Here is a 21,937-nt window from a genome sequence, read left to right on the forward strand (position 1 = left end):
GTAAATGCATGTCTCAAGGCCTCCAGGATCTAGTACTCTCCCTGGATGGCTCTCTGACTTGGAGTAAGGAATCTTACTGGCGAGAGAAGTCACTGCCTTTGGAATCAGACAGACCTGGATTCCAGAATCAATGTTGTCTTTTAGTTTGTGAAAGTCACTTAGCTTGGGTTTTATAGATATGTAAAAGTGGGGATATCACTCTCTTCTTCAACTGAGTTGCTGTGAAAACTGAATGATGTGTAGGTAGGAGAGCCTAGAGCAATGTCTGGTCTATGATGGAAAATGATTATGTCTTGTTCTTTTTTACCATAATAGCTGTAGCTAGCATGGTAGACTTTCCAGACACAGCCTTGGGAGCCAGTCAGACCTAAAAGTGACAAGACCCTGGGAAAGTTAATAAACCTCTGAGGCTCCCTGCCCTGATTCTCAAAGGTAACCACCATTGAGAACATCTCAGTGTGTTTAGAATAACAGAGATGACAAATACAAGTCACCTGGCATAGATCCTGACACTTTGTAGAAATTGTCACAGGTAATGTTCCCTGGGAGCCAGGCACTGGGATAAAGGTCAGCTGATAAGATGTTTACTAAGGAGTGCCCTGGGGATGAACATTTGTGGAGGACACGGAAAAGAAGCAGGAATGGGAATGTGAAAAGGTCTAAGGCTGCCCACTTGACAAGTTGACAGCAAATGGCCACTTTGCCTGCTTAAGGGATGGTGCTGAGTCAAGGACTCATTGGCCCCCATAATGGGCAGGCTGGACATTCATCAGTGGTGAGAGCTGGATCAGCTTTGCTAAATTCAAGTATATACTGATGGCCTACGTGTAGTCTTCACATTTGGCACCATGACCATTTCATTTATGTGTCTTTGCTGGGATGGCTGTGGGCAGAGGCTGTAGGAGGTGAGTAGATCCAAGCACATTTTCTATTTGGTTTGTGCCTCTTACAGGGAGGAATACTCTAAAGGTGATTAACATGTTGTGCCACTTACCTAGGTTCAGCCTCTCAGTTTCAAATCCATTCTTTTCTAAATAACTGGCTTTAGAGCAGTTTCAGATTTATAGAATGAGTGTGAAGAGAGTCCAGAGTCTCAAGTCCTATACATTCCTCACCCAGTTTTCCTTATTATTAACATCTTACATTCATAGAGTACATTCATCACAGTTAGTAAACCAATGTTGACAGATTATTTTTTAAAAGATGTATTTATTTATTTATTTATTTATTTATTTTTTATTTTTTATTTATTTTAGAGACAGAAAGACAGAGAAAGAGAGAGAGAGAGTGAGGAGAGGGGCCAATGAGGAAAGGAAAGAATCTCAAGCAGAGTCCCTGCTGAGCATGAAGCCCAACATGGGGCTTGATCCCAGGATCCTGAGATCACAACTTGGGCCAAAACCAAGTCAGACACTTAACCAAATGCTCCTCTCAGACACCCCCTCAATTTTGATAGATTATCAGCATTGTTTAGTCAGATGTTCTCATTTTTTCCCCAGTGTCCTTGTCTGTCCCAGGATCCCATTCAGGACCCCACATTCCATTTACTAGTCATCTCTCCTTAGGCTCCTCTTGGTTGTGACAGTTTCTTGGACTTCCCCAGTTTTGCTGATTGAGACGATTTTGAGGTCAGTTATCATATAGAATATTCCTCAGTTGGGATTTGTCTGAGGTTTTTATCATGTAGTAATGTGCTTTTGGAAGGAAGACCACAGAGCTATGGGCCATTCTCATCCCATCATTGAAAGAGTTCATGTTATTAGTGTGACTTGTCACCATTGATGCTAATTCCGATAACTTGGCTTGGGATAAGGTTTGTCAGATTCTCCATTGTAAAATTACTCTTTTTTGCCCCTTCATTTGCTATTCTTTATCACCTGGAGCGGGGGAGGAGCAGTAGCTACATAAATCATTTATAGTTCTTTGGCATGGAAGATTTGTCTATTTTCTCCCACTTATTCATTTATTCAATCATTTATTTATATCAGGATGGACTTGTAGATATTTATATTATACTTTGAGCCATAATCCAAAACTACATTATTTATTTTGTTGCTCACATATTCCAGCTCCAGCTATTTGGAACTCTTTTGTTGGCATCTGGATCCCTTTGACATAAACCCCCCTCACTCTGGTGTGTTTTGCTTTTATTTTTGAGCACATTCTCACTTTCAGGCACTGGAGATATTCCAAGCTCATCTTGTATATTTCCTGCCCCAGTCCTGAATCAGCCACTTCCCCAAGGAACCCCAGTTCCTTTTATTAGAGAATAGTGTTGGAGAACCAAGATCTGTGTTCTGGGTATCCTTGTTGCACCCGGGGTGTGTTGGCTTCTGGGCCCTCTCTCTCAGATGACAGATCAAGGAGATATATGTGTGTATACAAACCAGTGCCTCTATGTGTATTTATAAATATTTCCATATGTAACCATGTATATCTATATCGGGACACACAGGGTTTTGTACTGGTGTCTCCAGATTTGATCTATTACCAATTGGAAACTTCCAGTATCCTCCCCTCACTTACCTGTAACCTCCCCCACCCACAGTATGAAACCCAGTTCCCATCATTTACTCAATTCAAGTAAATCAATCTAAGTTTACATGTATCGTGGTTTCAGAATTGCTAACCCATACTCTCATGGAAGAAAACCTATTAACTAGAATATAGTGCTTAGGTACAGTTTCTTTGCCTTTAGTTTTACAGACTCTTACTTGTTCACAAAGTGGCTTAGGTCAATGCTTTTTTCCTCTAAGTCCATTTTTTATCCTGCACAAATACTGAAGCTGGGCCCTATAAACATTTTCCCTTTGCCAACTGGTGTGATTAATCGTTGTTAGTAGAGGGACACTGAAGGAGCATGAAAAGAGGAAGGGGCTTTTCTTGATGGTTCTGTGTGCTCTTCCCTTCTTACTCCTGTGACAGAATAGCAACCAGCACCATGTAGGATATCCAAGACACTCAATTTTCCAGCAGGTTCTGTCAGCAGGGCTCACTGCATGGAAATATAACCAGTATAGTCTCTCAGGACCCCACTCTCATAAGCTGCATCCTTGGCTTAATGCTCTGTTGATACTATCTTGAAATTCTTAATGATTTTATCTTGGGACTTATGTGAAGTCCAATGGGACAAAAGAGCATGTGTGTGCGCAGGGGAGATAACCAGTTAATAGCCACATACATGGGCTCAAGTCCACAGGCACAGCAAACAGTGCACACAAGCATACTTGGGGTATACAGGAGCCTTAAAGACCCCAAAAGGGGTCTGGCCTGGGCTGGGATGACAGAGCAGCAGCATAAACAGCAATGGTGGCTGCCACAACCCTGGAGCAAAGGAGAGACGTCTCAAGGGTTCAATGATGGGACCTGTGGAGAGAGACCAGTTTCCCGTTTGTCTCTGGATCCTGTCCTCCTGGCACAAACACAAACTCTCTATTCTGAGCATCATAGTGGGAACAGCCTGTGTTTAGCCAGTAGACATTTCAGTAAATTATTACAAAACGCAACTATGATACTGTGACTTATAATAAGAAATATATATATTTGGTCTTCATACTCATTTCAGGCACAGAGCTCCAAAATCCCTTGGAATTTCCTAAGCAATGAGAGCAATAAACATCAATGAGGTGACTTTTGGAAAGCACCTAAGGGTGGAGGCTGGTTGTCATGAAAACCAACCACATGATTTCAGTCCTACCCAGCTGACCTCCAGGAAGAGAAGGGGGCTGGAGGTTGAATCAATGCCAATGTCCAGTGATTAAAACAATCAGGTCTATGTAATGAAGCCTCCATAAGAATCCAAAAAAGGTGTCTGTGGCAGGAGATGGTTCAGAGAGCATACTGTTGACACAAACATGAAGGTTCAGGGAAAATGGCATATTTAGAGGGGGCATGGAAGCTCTGTGCCCTTTCCCTCACCCCTTGTCCTATGCATCACTTCCATCTGGCCATTCCTGAGTTGTATCCTTTTATAATAAACTGGTAACCTTGTTAATTTTCCCTATTCTCACTGGCAGTGAGGTGGTATCTCATTGTGGTTTTGATTTGTATTTCCCTGATGGCAAGTGATGCGGAGCATTTTCTCATGTGCTTATTGGCCATGTCTATGTCTTCCTCTGTGAGAATGGGGAAAATTAACAAGGCAGGAAACCACAAATGTTGGAGAGGATGCGGAGAAAAGGGAACCCTCTTACACTGTTGGTGGGAATGTGAACTGGTGCAGCCACTCTGGAAAACTGTGTGGAGGTTCCTCAAAGAGTTAAAAATAGATCTGCTCTACGACCCAGCAATTGCACTGCTGGGGATTTACCCCAAAGATACAGATTCAGTGAAACGCCGGGACACCTGCACCCCGATGTTTCTAGCAGCAATGTCCACAATAGCCCACATCGAGGAAGGAGCCTCGATGTCCATCGAAAGATGAATGGATAAAGAAGCTGTGGTCTATGTATACAATGGACTATTACTCAGCCATTAGAAATGACAAATACCCACCATTTGCTTCGACGTGGATGGAACTGGAGGGTATTATGCTGAGTGAAATAAGCCAATCGGAGAAGGACAAACATTATATGGTCTCATTCATATGAGGAATATAAAAAATACTGAAAGGGAATAAAGGGGAAAGGAGAAAAATGAGTGGGAAATATCAGAAAGGGAGACAGAACATGAAGACTCCTAACTCTGGGAAACGAACTAGGGGAGGTGGAAGGGGAGATGGGCGGGGGGTGGGGGTGACTGGGTGACAGGCACTGAGGTGGGCACTTGACGGGATGAGCACTGGGTGTTATTCTATATGTTGGCAAATTGAACACCAATAAAAAATAAATTTATAAAATAAATAAATAAACTGGCAACCTAGTAGTAAATGTTTCTCAGTCTGTGAGCCACTCTAGCAAATTAATCGAGCCCAAAGATGGGTCATTGGACCCTCCAATCTATAGCTAGTCTTTAGAAGCACAGGTGATGACTAGGACTTGTAAGTGGCATCTGAACTGTGTGTGTTTGGATGGCAGGGACAGTCACATAGGACTAAACCCTCAACCTGTGGAATCTGACACGTCTCTAGGTAGATAGTGTCAGAACTGAATTGAATTATGGGCACACAGCTGCTCTCCCAACATTGCTTGAATCCATGGGGAAACCACTCCCCTGACCACCATACACACATTGAAGTCAAGACCAAAGCTCCTAACAAAGTATACTCATAGACATTGCAATAAAGAATATCAGGAAGTTACTAGAATTCTTCAAATAATTTATATTCTCTGGTTTTGAAATTTGCAACAAGACTGGAAAGCAAATTTAGAAATAGAAATTGTATTTAAAAATTGTTGCATCCATTCAAAAAGAACAGTAGTTTCATATGATTTTTTCAATGAACTAATTCCTACTAATAAGAAAGGCAATTTTTGAATTAGTGCTTTCTTGTCATTGAAGATATAACAATTGAATGTGCATTTTGAATTATATACAAATCATGAAGTCCCTTTTGGTTTCTTGCACAAACTCCACAAGTTACAGGAAATGTCAGAGGAAATGTTAAAATGTCATTGTATAAATTTATGTTTAAAATTAAACTCAGACTTAAAAATGATTTTAATAAAGGGTTAAGTCTTTAAGAAAAAGGATTTGAATCCTGGTCTAAATGTACTAAAAACTTACTTTGAAACATCAGAAATCTGTTCTGATGTTATAACAACCTGTAACATACTCAACGCAAGTTATGGTAGAATCAGCAGAAAGATCCTTCTAAAAATTAAAAATTTGTTGTTATTCTTACATTTGCCAAAGCAACAACGTTGCTTTCAATTATACTATTGAAAATGAACTTGCTGCGTTTTGATGACTTTGTAGAAAAGCGGGCCAGAAAAATCTTACTACTAATCAAGATAGCACATTAATAAAGTATTACTATTTATTGTATTATATAAAATTGTGACACCTAAGCATTAATTAATTAATTAATTAACTCCACATGACCTTTCTTCCCAGCACTCATACTCTAATACCATAGGGTGTCCCAGGCCCTATGTCCAAATGGCTATTTGTACTTACCACAGACCTACTGCAAAGACTTTTCCTGTTGTGGATACTGAGAGCTAGCAGCTTTTCGGATCACACAGTGGGGGAGATAGACCCTAAGGTGGCCCATATTAATGCTCTATATAATCTCTTCCCCTTGAGTGTGAGCAGGACTTGTGACTTGTTTGTAACCAATAGATTATGGAAAATGTGATGAGATGTTACTTCTTGTCATTCATCCTTAGTATTACAAATTGAGAATATCCTTGTTAGCCACTCATCTCTTTTAACCCATGAACATGCTGTGTTCTATTCCTGTATCTCCATAACTATCTATCCAGTGTGTGGATTGGGGGGTTATTCTGCTTTGGAGCTGGACATTCTGGAGAATAAGACCTGGGCCTGGTTCTTGGATCTTTCTGTCCTTCCCCTGAGGACATGAGAATCACTTTGTAGAATGCTGAAGAGGTCCACATCCAGAATTACCGTGGCACCACCTAATCACAGGTCATTTCTGACCTAATAGCCTACCCATAAGATTTCCTTTGACTATGTGGACACTGTACACCTTCAAAGGAGATAAGGACACACTGGGAAGGAATAATTTTATTCTGGGTCACTTTTGCAAACATCTGCCCTAGTTCCCATGAATTAGTTTATTGGCTTTGTGTGTTCTGCTCCAGTCTGATAAAGATTCGTGTCTTTAATTAATCAGGTAAGTCTGCAGAATAGAAAGTTGAGGGGAATGGGTAGCAGTTTAGGAGCCTGGCAGCCCAGTGTTTTGAATTCCAAGTATCAGTCTAAAATTCTATTATTTGGGGCAGCTGTTCAGCCTCTGAAATCTCAGGAAGTCCCCCAGATTTGATTCCCTCTTTGCCCCTTGTCCCAGGATGAGAAGGTGTGAAAAACAAGTGTCACCATAAAGAGTCAGAACTCACATCCAGGACTACAGGACAGATGGAGAAGCACAGGAGAACTGGGGAGAGCAAAAGGCAGGAGGAGGCTATATTATCTTTTCCCATTCCCTCCTTTTATAAATTTTAGCGTTTAACCCTTAAAATTCTTCCCAGGATTCTTATTCCTTTACGTGTTATAACAGTTTACCCATAGATACGATAAATGAATATAGTGAATGATTGCTAAAAGTCGACCAGATGGTTTGATGACTTCATTTACTCTTTCTTTGGGAAAAAAAAATTGAAAGAAATCCTAGCTACTCATCCTCCTGCAGGCTGAGGTATGCAGTGATCACTTCTGAAAATGAAAAGATGTTTATTGTGTGCCTGGAGGCTCTGGGGATCCTGGAGACACTTTCTGTTCCACCATTTTATTCGAGAACATAAGGAATTAATTGCACACCTTGCTGTGAGAAAAAAGGCACATTGTATATTCCAAATATCAAGATCTTTCTTTTGGGATTAGAATTTGTAGTTGACACAGAGAAAATACTTTCAAGATGTTGTGGGGGAAAAAAACACACAAGACTCCCAGCTCTTTAGAACTCAATATTACTCAGCACCTGCATGGTTTCATATCTCTGTGTGTTAGGATATCTATTGTTTCTCAGAGACCAGACCCAGACATCCATAATCAAACATGAATTCTCTTGAAAGACACAAAAAGAAAGGGGAGTAGACATAAGAACTCTTCCTAAGAATTTAAAAGTTTTTCCAGATAGGAGAGCTTTAAAGAACAATTTCCTCCTCAGGGATTTAAGGCCTTCTCAATCTGAAAGGCAGGTACACTGCTTTGCATTTCCCATCCTCACTGGATTCTATTGTGAGTCTAGCATGCAGACTGGCTTAAGGACCAACGTTGGTGGGGAGGGGTCAAATAGGAGAATCAATAGGACATTTGCAGTTATGCCTGGGATCTGATCCATTCTGACTCTTAGTTATGTGCACCTTTTGCACAAGGGCAGGTGTCTCTTGATCCTCAGCACTTCCTCATGCCTGGTACGTAGTAGACACTCAAACAGATTTGTGGAAACAATTAATCATATTCATTCTTACCCCTTTCCCATCACTGTCACCCTATACATCAAACAAGATATTCACCTCCCATGAAGGGAGGACCACATTGCCTTATCAGGAGAACACAGCAAGACCTGACATTCTAGATTCTTGTACTCTAGTATCTTCCTGGTGGGACTGTAAAGGGCACAACCAGTTTAGAGAATGATTCGGAAAGGTGGTCTACTAAAGTTGGACATGCTTGCACCTTGAGACCAGAATTCCATTCCCAGGTATATACCCCTAAGAATATAGCTTTGTATATAAAGCCACATATACCAAAATATTGATGTTTATAATAACAAATCAAAGGAAAGCTGGATAATCCATACATATATTCAGCATATTCTTAATAAGCTATCTTATAACACAGAAAAATTAATAAAATTCTGCCAGCATATAAGACTCTCATGTACATAATTTCAAACAAAAAAAAATCCCATATGCAAAAGAATATACATAGACTCTATACATAGACTAAAGTACGGTCTATATACCTCTAGTTAAAAGAGGCATGACAGGGATCCCTGGGTGGCGCAGCGGTTTAGCTCCTGCCTTTGGCCCAGGGCGCGATCCTGGAGACCCGGGATCGAATCCCATGTCGGGCTCCCTGCATGGAGCCTGCTTCTCCCTCTGCCTGTGTCTCTGCCTCTCTCTCTCTCTCTCTCTCTCTCTCTCTCTCTCTCTATCATGAATAAATAAATAAAATCTTTAAAAAAAAAAAGAGGCATGACATACCATATATTGCTTACCAGTACAAATGTCTATCACAAAAGTATAAAGAAATGCAAAGAAAAATAAACACTATACTTAGAATAGCTGTTCCCCCTGTGAGGGGGAAAGAGGATTGAAACCAGATTAGACAATCAACACAGAGAAATTTGATACAAAGGAATATTGGTGAGTTCTGATGCTTTAGACTTTGTGGTGAACACAAAAGTGTTAGATGTATCTTCTTTTCCTCTGTTGTAAAAAACGAAAATGTATGTTTAAAAAGGATCTTGACGTGTGAGAGCTAGAGGAATCCTATAGCACCAGCCCCACCTCTCCACTCTAAAGATAAGCAAACTTGGGCCCAGAGAAGCGAAGTAATTCGCCGAGAGGTGCACAGTCAGGTGGCAGCAGAGCTAAGATTGGATTCCAGATTTTCCAGGTCCATGCCATAAGTGTTACAATACTTTTTAAAATTGCATTTGGTCTGGTTCCTTTTTCATCTTCCACGGAGGAAATCAAACATACATGTGAGCCGAGCCACCATCAGATGTCTCACAGTTGAGCCACACAGAGAAGGGCTTCTGAATGAGTCCAGGATGCTCCTGAAGCACCTCATCAGCAGTATTGGAAAGGCTTTTGTTTTCTTGGCCTAGAGAGGTCCTGGGGGATTCATATGCAAGGTCATCTGAACTTGCTCACATTTTGACTCCCAACCCCAGAAAACTAGGACCAGCAGTGGCAAATCTGGGTTTCACCATCATGACATACAGACTTGTAAGGAAATGTTAAAGGTTTATGTCCTTGGGATTCTCAAAGTAGGAGAACACAGTTAAAAATTGCAGGAATCTGAGGAACTGGCAGGATTATGGCAAGAAGTTTATCAATAGACAAATGAAGCTTCCATGTGTATTATTTCCATGTCACACCTAAGCCAAGAAGGGAAAGCATATAAAACAACAAAGATGACACCCTGAATGAAGGCAACATGAACGCCATACCACGTGTCTTACTGCAATACTCATGGGTGCTGTACAATGAATTTCCACCTTATACTCTCAAGTTCTCCCTCCCATAAGTTTCAAAGCAGACCTGGAAAGTTCAGTTTGCTTTTTTACAGATGATAATTCATAGGGGTATTAATGTCTGTTTTTCCTTTTTATGTTTTGATGCCTTTCTGGTTTCTTAACCTGAAGTTTTTAATGCATATGTCTCTGTTGCCTATGTACCCTAGAGGCATAGAGGAACTTGGCTCCTGCATGGAAAAGTTGAGGTTTCTCTAATGTACCAATCCCTCACCTATCTTGAGGATGCTGCTCTCACCTCCCCTTCTCTAATGCATGATGGATGCAGCTGTTGTTCTGGCAGGGCAATTGCCTGTCACGGCGCCTCTGACCAGCTCCACACCATTCTTCCCTCCCCCAACTACAGTGGCCATACAGCTGACGGCCAAGGCACCCTGAACTCACCTTCCCTTTTCTCTCTTCATACTTCCTTGAAAAATCTCTACATTGTCCAGACTTGGTCCTTCTCCTTCCCTCTGTTCCATCTTCTCCTTCAATAAATATTCCCAAGTGAAAGGATGTCCACATTAAAAGTTCATCAGAAACTTCTCCAGAAGAGATTCATTTCTATTAGAGTTTTACTAAAGAAAATTATGTGAATAGGGCACAGTTTTCGGGTCCATGTATTAATCTACAAACATTCCTATCAACCTGCAAAAATATTACCATGTCTTCAAGGGCCACCACAGGTCCGTATCTGATGAAGCTGTAGGTCGGAGAGTGCTGGAGGTAGTTTTTTTTTTTTTAACCTCAGATAAAATTTATGTCTTCCCATTCTGTTTTTTGTTTGTTTGTTCGTTTGTTTTTGTTTTGTTTTGTTTGTTTTGTTGTTTTTTTTAGGCTGGGACCCCATGCCAATTGTACCATTTTTCTATGACAGGGTAAGTCTATGTGTCTTGCTTCTCTTTGCCATTTTGTACAGATTCTAGAGGAGAAGAGCTTATGCAGTATAAGAGAAAATGAGTATAATCTGTAGACAGCTTGAGTAAGGCCCACTGGGCTCCACAGGCAGGAGGCCAGAATGAGGAAAGCAGAACTTCTTGTGCCATGGGCAGGGTTCATGGTCCAGCCACACCTAAGCCATTGCAAGAAGGGAAAGCAAGCTGAGTGGAAAGCAGAGATCTTTTCTTTTGGCCATTGCCACAAGCACAAAAGTGGCCCCAGTGGCAGAGCAAGGCTAGGCTAACTAGGAGCAAAACTCCAATGGGGGTCCAAAGGGCCATTTGGATGATGTTTCATGCCCACAAGAGGCTTCAAATGGAATTATACCACAAGCCCCAAAGAAGCATAAAAAGAAAAAAAGAGGATGCTCATCATACAAGTCTGATCTTAGGTCTTAACTCCCAGACCTCATTTCTCTTTTCAGGATAAATTAATGCTTTGGTAAATTCTGGAAAGTTTTTGTGAATAGCATAATTACATAATTATCACACTAAAACTTTTATCTTAAATGGAATGTGTAAAATAGATTTTAATTTTACAACTTTGGGTGCTCGTTTCAGCAGCACATATAATAATTTTACAACTTTGGATTATTATTTACTCATGTTTTTAAAAAAGATTTTATTTATTTATTTGAAAGAGATAGAGAAAGAGAATTGGAGCAGAGTCAGAGGAAGAAGCAGACTCCCCACCAGGCAGGGAGCCCGATGTGGGGCTCCATCCCAGGACCCTGGGAATCATGACCTTGAGCTGAAGGCAGGCACTCAACCGACTGAGCCATTCAGATACCCCTATTTATTCACCTTCAAATAAGCCTCAACAATACATACTTTACATGTTTTAATTATACTTAAATTTTATTGAAATATATTTATAATTTAAAGACATGTTTTGGCAAATGGTGCCCTGGTTTCTTTCTAGCTATAAGGATCACTGAATGTGTAGAAGCCAAGATAAAAGGTAAGTTGATATCTTTGGTTTTTACTTTTAGCTCCTAATTTTCTTTCCCAAGCTGTTGAAACATAAAAAACATTTAAAAAAATTCACAAATAAGAGGCAGTGGAGTGATTCTTTGGTCTTCTGAGCATAACCACACTTCTTTTGTTTTTCAATAAAAAAAGAAGCTACAACATAAAGCCCATAAACTGCCCTGGGCCTTGCTGACAGAAGACACACAGCCAAAGGGTAGTGGTCCATCACAAATAAGAAAATTCCAAGGACCAAACAGTGACAATGGGAAAAAAACACACAAACACACAGTGAGAGAGAGAGAGAGAGAGAGAGAACCAAGATAGAAGAAATATCAGATTTCTTTCATAAATATTTGGGGCTCTGAACCTCATGTTTGGAGTGTAGCTGGTGACAAATTCCTTTCCTGTTGGTGCAAGTTGGTAACTGGAAATCCTACTCAGATGAAACCATAAACACATTTTCCGACAACATGCTAACCAGAGATTCCCCTCCTCACCAAGAAGCAAGCAGATATGCAGACTAACTGGTGAATTCCAAGAGATCATGCTCTGTCTGAGGTTCCTTGATATCCTTGGGGAATGGTGGGCTGTGACAGTGACAAAACCCTGTGTCCTGTAGGCCCCCCTGGGGGCAAACTGTCCCACCAAGTCCTCAATGAGGCCTTGCCTGCCACTCAGCCTGCCAGGCCTGCTCAGTTAGGTCCTCAAGCTATGTTTACTTTAGTGCTTAGGCACTCTGCTGAGTGGGCAAAGGTGATTGGCATTTCGTGTCATTTTTGGAGGGGGGTGGCCAAGACTAAATCAGACTGATGATGCAACAAACACTATTTTTCTAGCTCTGCTCTCACCTCAAATCCCCAACAATCACTTCTAGATGCTTTTCTGGTAGTGTCTCACATGGACTCCATGGACCAGCTCTTCTGGCTGCAGGTTAGCATGCCCAAGCTCCCTGTCCTTGATGTGCCAGATATTGCTGATGCATGGATGACAGAGTTGACCCACCACCAAATCACTCATCCTCAACAGCACAGCCACTGGTTTCCTCCAAGGGACAGTCCCCAGAAGCTCTCACTGCATAAGCTATCACGAGCTGGTGTGTTTACAATTTCAGAGCTACTGTCCCTATTTCCTTATACCACTGAAGATGCTGGTGTTGGCATTACTGAGATCCTGCAATATTAGCATCTTAATTTTGGGCTCACTTTTCTTTGCATACCCCCCACTACATGGGCTACAGGACACATGGAGTGACAGAATTGTGTTGTGATCATCCCAATTCTCTAGTTCATGCTCCAAATTTGTGTGCCTCAGAACTCATCCTGGGAGACTCCTTGGGGGCTTTTTGCAAATTACTGCAGTGCTTCAAAGACCTCAGCTCATGCTCTCACTCCCCCATAGCCAGCTATAGTCTGCCTTGGAAAACCCACAGGAATTCCCACACCATGGTTATGCCCACACACCAAGTAGGTATCTAATAAATGTTTGTGAAGGGAGTGGTTAATGACTGAAGGTGGGTAGTGCTGGCAATGTGTAGCTTATTGTTGGCCCAGTAGGTATGTCTGCAGCCCCACTTTGAGGGTGGAAATGGGAGAGATAAAGTCATAAGCCTCAAGGTCTCTCCCTCAAGTTTGCCTCCACAGAAGGACTTCTTGACAGGACATCATTGTGACTGACATCCATGCTGGAGTGTGATTCTCATGTCCGCAATGCATAAGGATTATACCAGGCCCCACCCCAAGACAATCATTGTCAGTTCTACTGGGATGGGGCCCAGGCTCTAGGGTTTGTTTTTTGTTTTGTTTTGTTTTGTTTTCAGTTCCCCAGTGATCTTCATGCATATCAGGGCTCTAAATCCTGCCTCAGAGCCAACCCCTAAACCCACAGACACATAAAACTCTGCAAATTCAAGCAGCTTATTTTATCATTTTTGCTCATAATGCTTTCCATGTATCAAGATTTTAATTTTGAAAGTAACAGTGTTCATTGTAGACATTTAAGCAATAAAGATGCGCATATCAATAATAGCATCTCTCTATGCTAAGCCCACCATTCGCCCTCTCCCCCAGTGCAAGAACAATGTTAATAATGCGGTATGTATTCTCTCAAACCTTTCTCCATATTCATGAAAATTATATGTCCATATATATACAAGTTGTTAGCTAATTCATTTGGAAACATAATGTCTTCCTTTCTTGCATTGCCTTGAACACAACCAATCTCCTTTTCTGTTAGAGGCATCCCTTTGCCTTGGGGAGAATTATGTTCCCTACAGGAAGAACTAGAAGAGCCAGACCAGTGTTCTCTTCTGACATATAAAAATAAGATCTCTGGACCTGCAGAAAGGCAATAGTCTTTGGCAAAAGGGAAACATTTTCCTAAATGTTTAAGCAAGGTTTGCTGCATTTTGCTTACTGATGCAATATTACCCCTCAGCACTTCTGAGTTCTTCTCTGCCTTATAGAAAGAGCTAGAAAATAGTTTCTTCACAGTCCCTTTTTGTACATTGTTCTGGGTCTGTGTATTCTGAAAGAGGAAAATTTCTGTGTGGGCCCCACAGGTGATGGGACATACTGTGGGCTAGCTCAGGGTCAGAAGGGCTGGAGGAACCAATTATACCCTCTACTTCATTCAAGAAATGATTGTCATGCTCCAGTAGCATGCCTGACACAGCTCCGGGTACTGGGGAAGAAATGAGCCAATCAGACCAAAATCCCTGCCATCACGGAGCTTCCCTTAAGGCAGGGCCTTGGGCAGAGAGGAAGCTTGTGTCCAGTAACAAGTGGGGCAAAGCTTCTCACCCAGAGCCCAGTGGAGGACAGCACCTGGACAGGCTACCTTTGCTCCTTGTCCCACTGTCAGCCAGAGCCTCCAGCGGGAACTTCACCAGACACCATCTGGTGTGTAGAAAGAAATGAGGAGGAAGACAGACTGAATTCACAGTCTAGTTACCTCCAAAGAGACCATACTAAATTGGGGTAGAGGGGTGCTTTATACCCAGGAAGAGAGTGAGACATCAAGAAAATCCATTAATTGGAACGTGTGAGTTTCTCACTGTAAACATTTAAAGATTCAGGAGGAAGATTCAGTTACATAAATAACCACATCTAAATAACTACCTAAAAGTTTTCCATTATGTCACATATATGTGAAGACTGATTTTTGGTTTTGCTTTGTGAAAATGAAATCCTCCCCGTGCACCTTGCTCCTTAAACTGTCACTCATTGTTCTCCGTGTCACCCTGGAGATCCTTCCCAGAAACCAGTTCCTGTCCTTTTCATCATTTGCAGGAGTAAGTGGGTGCAAAAGAAATCCAACCTCACTAACAGGAAGGGTCCTGGGCTCCTTTAAAATGAGTAAGAGGTTTCCAGAAGGAGTAAATCACTCAAGATTCGGGTTGTTATTTCAATTATCCCAGTGATTGAGGATTTATGTACTGAGTGACAGTGCAGAGCAGTTGCACGGTAAGCTCACCCACTTTGCTTGAGTGGGGCAGCACAATTCAGACTTGTGTCTGGAAAGCCCCCAAAACATTTTAGCTTCAGGTTGTTTTTATTGTAACACAGAACGAATGGGCTGATTGGAAGGGAGAAGTCTCAGAGGGTCACCACAAAGTAGTAAGAATCTGAATTACAGAGTACTTTAAAGGAATGCAATTTTGTGCCATTCAAATTTAGAAATTCACTAGATAGAAAGTATTTACATGAAGACTTGATGATCCTGCTTATAGAGAGAATGGGAAGAATAAATGCAGAAGTGAGACTTACCGGATTTCTCTGGGTGAGAGGAGCATACCACTCATGGCATAAAAGATTATTTAAGGTCAGAAGGGCATAGTGTATTAAATAGTATAAAATTACAAAGCAAAAAGTTATTCCATTTGCAATTCCCTTTATATATTCTGATTCCCTAAAGAGGAAGACCCAATGCAGGATTTTATTACACTGTGTAACCTTCCTTAGTCACAGTCTGGGAGCCTCTGCAAGCAATATGAAGACAAAATTTGATAATTTATAGTCTTCTTTGAGTTGATGTTTACTGGTAGCTTTTGCTTATACACTGAGTCTTGTTTTCTATTTATCTGGTGATATGAAGTTTCTTTTAGAAATATATTTATTTGTGTAAAAATGAAAGGGTAGATATAAAGAAAAATATTAATGAAGCAATATATGTGGTTCAAGATACAGCAACATTTTGAAGTCTTATTTGAATGATACCTTCCTGAGAAGCATTATGTTAACACCTAAACGATGTACATACCATGGTTCTTTAAATATTTTTTCCTTAAAGTAGGTCAAACATGTCCCTTGTTTACACTATTACTTGCTTAGCATATTAGTTCTTCATTGATGCTTTTAAAAAGTCATTTCTCCATTTTTCCCAATGCAGGAACATTATGACACTTTCCCAATGGCCTGAGCCAAATTTAATGAGATTTTATTGTAAAAGAAACCTAACATGGAGTATTAGTCCCCAAAGGGTAATGTTCCCTCAGGAAATTAGGAAATTGTTTTATGATGAACAAATTTAGATGAGGGAACCTATTTGGAAAGCTCCTGGTATCACTGAATATATAGTGCAGTTGATGGAGAATAAAGACAGTTTTGTTTACGTCCCAACCCTCTCTGATCAATTTTCCTTTTCATATGGCTGTTTCTGCCATTGAAAAATCAGAACAAAGGAGAAAAAAGGGTGGCTTAATCTGGAGGTGATATGGGGAGCAGGTTTGGGAAATAAGTGGGTAGGCTGAAATAAATGGAGAAGAAAAAAATGAACCTGGGTGGAAGCTTGGTGGAAAAAGGATTATACAGATAATCCATTCCAGGAGATTGCAAAAAACCGTATCCTTCAGAAACCGGCAGATGTGAGTTCAGTTGCTGGTTTCACAACTTGCCAGCCATAAGCCTGAATTTCCCATTGGTGTAATGGGGTAATTCATCTGTAGAAAAGGCATGAGTGGGGAAGAAAGGGGCAGGCAATATGTCAGGGAAAGGATCTGGTGGTGATTGAGACAATATTTCCCTTGCTAAAAGAATTTGAAAGTCATTGTTTTCCATCAGAGCAATTAGGGCCTATAGAAATTGTTCTCATGAACATCAATCACATTATATCTGTTGTCAGACAGACATAGTTTCAGAGTACAGAGAGCAACGTAAATGGTTTTCATTATGAAAGCACAGGTGATATTTTTCAGGGTCCATCAGATATTAAATTGAGGTCTAAAATCATAACCATCTTTGCCTGTGAAGACGTGGGTGCTGGTTTTTCTTACAGTTTGGAGAATTTAGGCCTCTTTCTAAGCCTCTACATATTTTAGAACTGCAGGGTCCGGCCACTGCTCTCTATCAGTTGTGATTGAGGGAGAAGGTGTTGGCTAACTTGCCCACTCTAGAGCCAGGAATCATATTTTCAACATAAAATGCGTTCTCCTACAACACGTGATTAGCTCTCATCACCTTTAATTTCTTACAGATCATGAGCCCTTGGATCTAAGCTAATTCACATATCTGTCATAAGGGCCTGGCATCCTGCTAAAAATCTGGTCCCAGCATGTTAGGAAACGCAATCTAAACAATGTCATCTTTACATGGTGGGGACAGTGCCCTAAGTCTGAAGGCTACTGATGAAGAGTAAGTAAAAGAACAGGAGAGCAGAGCAGTCTTGATCTTGTTGGCATGCAGGGGGATTTGCTTGGGAATCTGTAAACATGTGACAGACAGTGGGTGTGATTAAGACTGTGGAGAAAAATGCAGACAGAGCCCAGACTTGGCAGAACGGGGTTCCCACACCCATTCCTGAGATGTAAGTAAGAGAGAGTGGGGAATTAAGATGTGGCTAGGATGTCAAATGCTCATCAAAGAAGCCGGTCAGACTTCCCTGTCCAAAGCAGGAATTGGCTAAGTCAACTTTTTCTGACCACCTGGTGTGAGATAAGCCACAGCCATGGGCAACCTTTCCTTACTCCATTGAAATACCACAATCAGCTCATCACAGTGTGCTAAGGAAGCTGTTCTGGGAGCCAGGAATTCCAGCCCCAGGCATGAAGAAAGTAGTCTCATCCTTAAAAATCTTAGAGCTTACAAGTTTCTTAGCTCACTGTCATGCCACACTCATTCCAGAGTCTAAGAAGGATGTATTTTGAGGTTACCAATTTAGTAAGAATAATGCATTGGAAAGCATGTTGTAACTGGAAAACTTTATGCAACTGAAAAGCAGGCTCATTAATAGATGATCCAATCCTGGGGGTGTTGGATGATGTCCCAAGGAGCCCAGGTGGGGATGCCTCAGAAGGAACAGGGAAAGTAAGGGTTTTCTGAGATGCTAAGATCCAAATCCCCATTCCTGACTCAGCCAGAGCACCCTCATTTAACTGATGTTCATATTGGGGTTCTAAGATCTGTTTAAAATCAGGGATACTCCTGAAGCTAACATCACCTTAAGAACCACCTGTGACCCAGTCTCCCCATTTTCATGGTAAGGCCATTCAACAAGGGTTGCATGCTATTGCTGTGTCCGGTACAGGTATACATAGAGATCAGGATGTAAATAGTCTTGCTCTCTTGGAAGTTACATTCCCCTAGGGTAGAAGTGGAAGATATACATGTATTAAAGCCAGCATTACTGAACTGTACACTAGATTGAGCTCTAGAGCAGCTGGAAATGCTCCAAAGCTCTCTAGAAGTCTAACTCTACCTTAGTCTCTGTTAGGGTTCTAGAGATCCCCTTAGGTTTACAGATGCTCTGGAGCTATCTTCAGGTGGGAAATGGAGAGTAGCTCAAGTGCAGGTGACTTGGAATTTGCCACTTGCATGAAGACTGCTGGGTGGCTTGCTGCTGTCCCAGTGACCTTTCCTGTCTGTCCACTATCCAAATGACTCCTAGGCTGTGTTCTCCTATAACACGTGATTAGCTCTCATCACCCAGCAGATCCACTCACAGAGAACTGGTCTGGATCAAGCCCCACACAAGGAATGCATGTGGAGTCCCCAGATCCAGAAGCCTCTCCTTATCATAAATCTGCATCTGACCCTGCTGACCTCGATCCCCCCTGTCAGCCTGTTTTAGCTCAAAATCCCTGCATCTCTTCCAATAGAACTTCACCCATCAGGAAAAGGTTCGGTCCCTATGAGACCTACTCCCAAATCATTTGCAACAGACAACATGTCTCCCCTCTCTCAAGGGTAGAATGTCCTTGGTCTTTAGAAAGATTTGCCTGGTCTGCATGCAGTGGAGAAAATAGAGGGAAGGAGGTACATTTTCATTGTGACCTGGAAAAAGAATTGCCCTTGTATCAAGGTTGGGTAAAAAGGCATTTGCAATAAACACACAAAAAGAGGAAGAAAGGAAAATATATATATATTTTTAAAGATTTATTTATTTTAGAGAGAGAGAGAGCACATGTGGAAGGAAAGGGAAAAGGGAGAGGGAAAGAGTCCCAAGCAGATTCCATGCTGAGCACTGAGCCTGACACTGGGCTCAATCTCGCAACCCGAGATCATGACCTGAGCCAAAATCAAGAGATGGATGCCCAACTGATTGTGCCACAGGAAAAAAATATTTCTACATATCAGTGCTACATTGAATACTCAAACACTTAAGATATCTCTACAATTTCTATGGTGGTAGATGGTTTGATACAGAAATAAAAGATGAGAACTTATAACAGGGGGTTCTGACCCAGCCTAAGGAGTCAGGAAGTCATCGCTAAGGGGGCAAGGAGGAAAGAGAGTGTTCTCAGCAGAGGAAACAGTATGTAAAAGACCCTGCTTGCATTAGCTGAAAGCAAAGGACATGGAGAGTTGTGAATGAATTCAAGAGATTGTTAGATGGTAGCCTTATTGGGGCTTGATTGGCTTGCCTCAGAAGAGAAGGGATTTTAAGATTGGTTCCAAGGTTTATCAAGAGAAAATAAGTACTATTTATTGAGATGGGGAAAACAAGAAAGAAGGCATCAGAATGCAGCTTTGGACATGCTTAATTTTAAATTCCCATGGGCACCCATCCAGAGCTGCTATGTCCAAGTAATGCACTGCACAGATCCAGGGGTCCCTGCTAACAGCACACAGTTCAGAATTGTCAAGGGCAGCCCTAGAATGCAATCCCTAATCTCTAGCCTCTATCTTTGGGTTCCCAAAATTCCATGATCCTAACTGGCCATTTTTGAAAAGAAATTTTCTCTAGAATTCCTTTGTGAAAGGTCATGCTTTTAGCCTATGACTTTGATGTCAGGTGTTAATGGTACCCAGACTGTGAGGGAGACATAAAAAACCAAATCAAAGGGAAAGTTTTCTTTCCCCTTGGGACATCCTTAAGTTCTTATTTCAGGAAAGAAAAGGGCAGAAGGAGATATGTGTTAATGTTTTTCAATGCTCAATAAGTCTTAAAATTCCATTGACAATTTGGCAACAAGGAGAAACTTCCTTACATCTTTTGGCACATTTCAGAAGGTGATGATCAACCAAGGCTTCTCAGAAGTCAAGCAAGCCCTCTTTCATGTTTTAAGACTCCCAATATATTAAAAATAGGGAAATGCCAAAACAGAGATACAAAAATCGTGCCATATTTTAAATGTTTACATTGAAGAATCTAATGCTTTTAACAACACATATATGAATGAGCCATCCAGAAGGGTACTGAGGGATTTATAAACAGTACTATGTCATAGGTCAGTATAGGCAGTGTGGCCCGGTAACAGGTGTGAAAATATAATTTAAAAAGACCTTAAAATGGTTTTGACAATATATAGTGAACACACATACCAAAGTTTTATTCAACTCATTAATGGGGAAATAGAAGGATGGCAGCACCAGTTCACGAGAAGAGTATGAAAACTTGGGATTTTTGTGAGAGATACAGAAGTGCTAACATAAGATTACTAAATTAGATCCTAGTAGTGAATATGTTCCCATTGTCATGAAATCATAACCTTTGGCTATCTTATTTCAGAATCAGAAAAGAAATTAATCACATCTATCAGTGTCACAGAACTGGAAATGTCTGGCCCTACATCAGTTGTGCAAACCAAGTTACATCCCCCTAGAGATGACCTTGAAGAGCGCACTCCATCCTTTGCCTTGTTTCCAAGACGGGGATCATTGTTTCTAGCAGGATGCAAGTTTGAAGCCCTTTGACTGATATCTGCCTTCAGTCCTATCCCTGTGCCTCTGGGACAGGTGGTTCTTTGCACCTGAGAGGCCACTGCAAATAGCCCATTTAACCCTCTCCCTGCCAGTGGCATTCTAAGGTTTGGCCTTCACCTCCACAAATAACAGTCAGTTTAGATCAAACTCCAAACTGAAAAATAGTCTTGCACAGTTGATATCCATTTAATAATGAACTGAAGACTCAGAAGGCATATTGTTTTCATTTTAAAGCACTGCTGTGTTCCTTGCTTGGACAGGGGATTTATCAGGGAAAGCTATTGGAGAAGCACAAAGTGGCGATATAGAGTGAAGGTAGTTTCTTTTGGCACAGTGCTTGAGTAATGCAATTCAATAAGGAGAAGCAGGGATAGATAGAGATTTTTATATAATAGATTATCTCATAGTGTTATTTTTAGGAACTAAAATTCTGTGATTATGACCCAAACACACCCATCCAATACTAAAATCTCCTCAGTGAATACTATTAGGGGCTCATATGGGAGTGTGATTTTATGTTTCAAACCTCCATGTAATATTCATCATTTTCTGGAGTTCCATTAAATCTGCAAAACTTATGAAGCATGCTTTTCATATGCATCATTAATTTTTGAAACCAATTCTAAATTCACTTTGAAAATAGATTACAGGAAAATTGCAGGTTACAAACAAGACACTGAAAAAATATAAATACCCACCCCAAATCAGTTACTGGTCTTTTCTAATTCAGCACCAATCCTGACAAATGTCCAGAGAATTCAGAAACTGATGTGTCTCACAGTCCTATGCAAATATTATAGGTATTACTTTGAGCTGTAGGTTAGCCAAAACCACAAAAACCAAAAACAAACTAACAGCATCTACAGGCAATGGGATCTGTCATCTGCATTTTCTGCAGAGGGTCACCGATGGCACTTTTCCATGCCTTGTCAACAGTACTCAGTGGCCTCGTCTGGGAGAGTCGGAACACATGGGTAGTATTGGTAATTGAACCAAGTTTCAATTAAATCCCTACTTGATTGGTCTTTAAGATAACCCTGGGGTTTTAATCAAGCACCTGTTGACTAGTGACTACA

At 41.1% G+C, this 21,937-nt stretch overlaps 1 long non-coding RNA gene across 2 annotated transcripts in view; it reads right to left on the reverse strand.

The window, feature by feature from the left end:
• Positions 1–7,279: 7,279 nt before the first annotated feature.
• Positions 7,280–21,937, reverse strand: part of LOC112908673 (uncharacterized) — a 38,209-nt gene continuing 23,551 nt past the window's right edge. Inside the window, exons 4-5 of one of the 2 annotated variants that reach the window (XR_003232968.2) lie at positions 8,775–10,886; positions 7,280–8,563 (exon numbers count right to left, since the gene is read on the reverse strand). This is a non-coding gene — a long non-coding RNA (uncharacterized lncRNA). Of the gene's footprint in view, positions 8,564–8,774; positions 10,887–21,937 lie in introns of those variants that run through there. The other variant, XR_012002536.1, reaches the window with a different exon arrangement.

Source organism: Vulpes vulpes, chromosome 1 (genome assembly GCF_048418805.1).
Source record: "Vulpes vulpes isolate BD-2025 chromosome 1, VulVul3, whole genome shotgun sequence".
NCBI lineage: Eukaryota > Metazoa > Chordata > Mammalia > Carnivora > Canidae > Vulpes > Vulpes vulpes.